The sequence below is a fragment of the Hermetia illucens genome, chromosome 1, assembly GCF_905115235.1.
Source record: "Hermetia illucens chromosome 1, iHerIll2.2.curated.20191125, whole genome shotgun sequence".
In the NCBI taxonomy this organism is placed as follows: domain Eukaryota; kingdom Metazoa; phylum Arthropoda; class Insecta; order Diptera; family Stratiomyidae; genus Hermetia; species Hermetia illucens.
The window spans coordinates 63,145,332-63,150,448 of record NC_051849.1 but is presented as its reverse complement, the minus strand read 5'-3'; positions in this window follow the sequence as shown (position 1 = coordinate 63,150,448).

Here is a 5,117-nt window from a genome sequence, read left to right as displayed (position 1 = left end):
AAACGCGAAACACACACTAATATAAAGGGTATCCTTCAATATTATAGTCTGAGGATCCCACCACAACGTGGCAACTCCATCATGAGTCTTCCCTCTTGATCGCGGCACTCGAGTCCGGAGTTTTACGGCTTCATGCATGCCGTCGAGCAGTTGTAGGTCACGGGTTTACTTTCGATTGGTACACACGATGTTCCACATTTGTTGCGCTTTGTTGGTTCTGGTGCAAATTCACGTATCGCTTTAAGGGCACGTGAAGTTTGGTAAAATGACACGTGAGGGGCGGAAGTGTTCATAGCACCCCCCACATTGTCAAGCCCTAGCTTACAAAAAGGCGAGCAAGCGTGTGTCGACGGAATACTTCAGTATAGCTTCAATATTTGCAGGCGGATCTTCACATTCCGACAGAAGAGGCATATTGGAGCGATAGGTTGAGTACTTTGATGAGCTACTGAATAACCAGAACATCGGCGAGTTGGAGGTCCCGCCAACTGAACATCAATGAAGGCAAAACAAAATATATGGTGGCAACGTCGGCACCGAAAACCAACCAACAACATCAAACCGCACTGGTCAAACAGGAAGAATAAGGATCGGAGAATACAACTTTGAGACCGTTGACAATTTCTCCTATCTAGGGTCGAAAATCACAACCGATAACAGCTACGATCATGAAATCCGCGCACGATTGTTCTCAGCCAACAGAGCCTATTTCAAATGTTTCGTTTCAAACGTCTTACCATTGGGTCAAAGCTCTTACTGTACAAGACACTGATCCTCTGATCCTCATGTATTCTTCGGAGACTTGGGTTCTTAGCAAGAAAAATTACGAACTCTTGGCCGTGTTCAAGAGAAGAATCCTCCAAAGAATTTTTGGCCCCCTATTTGAAGATGGACGATTCCGTAGCCTACACAATGACGAAATCTATGAACGATACCATAACCGTCAGGTTGGGCGGGTCACTTAATCCGTATGGAAAAGGATGATCCCACCCGGAAAGTCTATAAGGGCAATATCTATGATAGAAAAAGAAGACGAGGCAGACCCTGCCTAAGATGGAGCGATGGCATAGGCCACAACGCCAGACAGCTTTTAGAGATATCGAATTGGTGGACCTCGGCGCGAAACCGGCATGTCTGGAGATCCCTATTAAGGCAGGCCTAGACCGGATATCGGTTGGTGATAATGAAGATGATCTTCACAGTCAATATGGTGGTCTTTGGGTTAGCTTTCCCCTCTAAGTCGATAAGGATTGACTGAATCTTCATTGAATAATATCACAACGTCTTGCCTTAATAACTCGCGCCTACGTTCCATTGTGAGTATCTGTGTATTAATAATAAAATGAATATGTTGAAATATATTACTATAGTAAATTGTAATCAATAATTAAGTTGATAGTAAAAATTTTGATTGCAAGTTGTCGAATATATTTTGGAATGGCGAATCCACAGATCATTTATTCTAGTTGAAGGGCAATAATAAAACAGTATGTGTCTAAATTGGTGTAACAACTTCATCTTATAAAATTTCGGATTTTTATGTAACAGTGTCTTCCAGCTCGATTGTTTGAAGCTGACCTGCTTTTGCAAATCTCGTGCGATATATCGTATTTGTTTTCGAATGTGTATAGCTTAACTGAGAAAGTAGAAATGTTAAAAATGCCTCATACCCACTCCTACGAATGTTAAGGATGTATGCATTTGCAGTAGGTCAAATTCAATCAAGCAGTTTTCCCTGAAAGGATTGACGCTTGAAATTATCACATTCCTCCTTACATAAATGAACTTCCATTCATTATAAAATCTTCATGAGGCGTATACTAGCTACCATATAATTAACTATGTACGTCAACAGAATATTCTCTGCTAGAAATGAAGCATTTCATTTTATTATTTATGAAAAATGTGCTGCTCTGATGGCCATTATTTGCTATAAAGGAAAACTGGAAGATGGAAACAAGCCAGAACAACTCAGATTGCCTTTTTTGTGCGAGACCAGATTTAGTAATAGATATACGTACCTTTGTTCCATTAAATCATCCAATTCATTACCATACAGAACTCTTTTGACGGTTAATAAATATTTTATGCTTGACTTCTCTGTTTCATATCGAGTTGACGTAGGTGCATTTTATCACATGGATTCCGTCATTCCTTTTAAGGCTTTTGAAATATTTAACGATTGCAAATTGAAAATGAGGGGATTAATGTCCTTCCTAAAGAGCAGTTTTGTTCGAGTAGTTTTGAAAATGATGTGGATACATTTATTTTATCATTGTTAGATATTCACTAAAATATTTGGATTATCGAAATCATTTTTTCAAACTCTCAATGTTGTCCCATTGTAAATTGCAATTAAATTATATTTTATTTATTATATTTGTAACATTAAACAAATATACATACAAATATGGAAACATTTGCTATTCACTACCCACTGTAAATTGATACCCTCTTAGGAATACGTACATATATACATTGATGGCAATATATCCGGAATCTTAATGGTTTTATTGTTTTAAGTAAAATATGCATAAATTGTATTAGAAACTTTACAGTCGATTTACTTCAAAGCCTCTTATAATTTTAATTTTGCTCATTTCTTGGGAAAATTCAATTTTAATAACGTTTGTTTCGTAACAAAGTATATTTCAATGATTTGAATAGCGCCATGAATATTTCAGATCCATGCATGCTCTACATTTTCCAATGTGTGAGACATCGCGTGCCTCCTGAATTTTGTCGCTAGCAGCTTTTCACTATTTACATCGCCATGGAATATAGTTAAATGCGCTGTTCCTTTGTCCTTCGTCCTTTTTTATATGAGGGTCATATGGGTACATCAACTAATGGATGTATGTACATATAATATGTACCATGAATAGTGGAATCAAACACATAAATAAAGTGTCACAGTCAAAGAAACGGACAAAAATTTATTCAGAAGACCAGAAAGAAAAATCATTTCGTATTTCCAATCGTTTTTACATTTAATTCCTCAAATATAATTTGGATTAATTTCAAGACCTTTTCCGAAATGATTGGATTCATTTTCATAAATACCTTTTGAAATGGTCTCTTTGGAGTTTTGAATTTGCGTGCAACTAATATGCATTAATCATGTCCTCAATATTGCCACCCACATATGGTTCTTTCAGAATTCTCGACACAGCAATTGAGGTGCTGAGACGGAAACAGGAGGGAGGGAGGGACTTTAGTGGATATCTTCTCTAGGGGTCTAACTCCAACACCAAAAACAGAAAAGAGGGTGTGGAAGAGAGATATGTTTACCCCGTGGTTTCGAAAAATCGGATCGGATTCTAATGATACATTGCCATTTCACTTTCGGTATCCATCATCATTATCTGTTGTTAGGGTCCTCCAAAGGCGTCACTGGGACTGAACACAACTGTTTAGTGAAACCCAATAGTAAATAAGACACGCAACTTCTTTTTCCAAATGTCGAATTTTATCTAGTATTATTGAAGTTCTTTGCTAAAGCCTCCACCAGAATCAGAGGGTTTCTTATCAAATTTTCCACTAACTTCGGTAATTCATTTATTTAAACTGTATTTTTTATGAATCTGTAAGATGATGCTGTTTCTTCAACTGGATACGGATCGTTAATGATGAATACCCCTTTCCATTGTTTTAACCTTCCTTAATACTATTCCACTGTCAGTGGTTGTGATCTTGCTAAGAGATTCATCGGGTGGTGGTGGCAAAGTTGAACCTAAAACAATAATGGATTCTAAACAGTCATATATTATTTGTTTCCTCGGGATTTGGCCTATAATCACATCAATGAATTGTTCAAAATAGGGATATGTATAACTTTTCAAAATAACTTTCTCTACGGTCGGATTATTTTATTATTAGTGTAAATTCAGTCGGAAGCACTTCGTAAGAAACATCAGCTAAGACTTTATCTGGTGTTCTGGTGACCCCCCGATTACTTAGATCAGGAGAATTTACCCTAGTTTTATCATCATCATCATCATCAACGCCGCAACAACCGATATCCGGTCAAGGCCTGCCTTAATAAGGAACTCCAGACACCCTGGTTTTGAGCCGTGGTGGACCTCGGCTCGATATCCTTAAAAAGTGTCTGGCGTCCTGACCTACGCCATCGCTCCATCTCAGGTAGGGTCTGCCTTTTCTTTTCTACCGTATATATTGTCCTTATAGACTTTCCCGGCTGGCTCATCCTCATCCATACGGATTAGGTGACCCACCCACAGAGAATCTGTTGAGCCGAATTTCATCCACAACCCGAGGGTCGTGGTATAGCTCTAAGACTTCGCCGTTATGTAGGCCAAGGATTCGTCCATCGCAAGGGGCCCAAAATTCTTCGAAAGATTCTTTCTCAAACGCGGACAAGAGTTCGTAATTTTTTCGCTGAGAACCCAAGTCTCCGAGGAATACATGAAGACTGGCAAGAGCATAGCCTTGTACAGTAAGAGTTTTGATCCTATGGTGGGACGTTTGGAGCGAAACAGTCTTTGTAAGCTGAAATAGGCTCTATTGGCTGCCAACAACCGTGCGCGGATTTCATCGTCATAGCTGTTATCGGTTGTGATTTTCGACCTTAGATAGGGGAAATTACCAACGGTCTCAAAATTGTAGTCTCCTATATTCATTGTTTTCGTTTGACCAGTGCGATATGATGTTGTTCGTTCGTTTGTTTTTGGCACTGACGTTGTCCCCATGTATTATACTTCGTCTTGCTTTCATTAATGTGAAGCCCAAGATCTCGCACCATCGCCGCCTGATCGATCTGGACGAAGGCAGACTGTACATCTCGGGTGATTCTTCCCATAATCTCAATATCACCAGCGTAGGCTAATAGTTGGGTGGACTTGAAGAGGATGGTGCCTTTCGTATTGACATCTGCATCGCGAATCACTTTCTCCAGCGCCAGGTTAAAGAGGATACATGATAGGGCATCCCCTTGTCGTAGACCGTTGTTGATGTCGAATGGTCTTGAGAGTGATTCTGCTGCTTTTATCTGGCCTCGCATATTGGTCAGGGTCAGCCTAGTCAGTCTTATTAATTTCGTCGGGATACCGAATTTTCTCATGGCCGTGTACAGTTTTACCCTGGCTATGCTATCATAG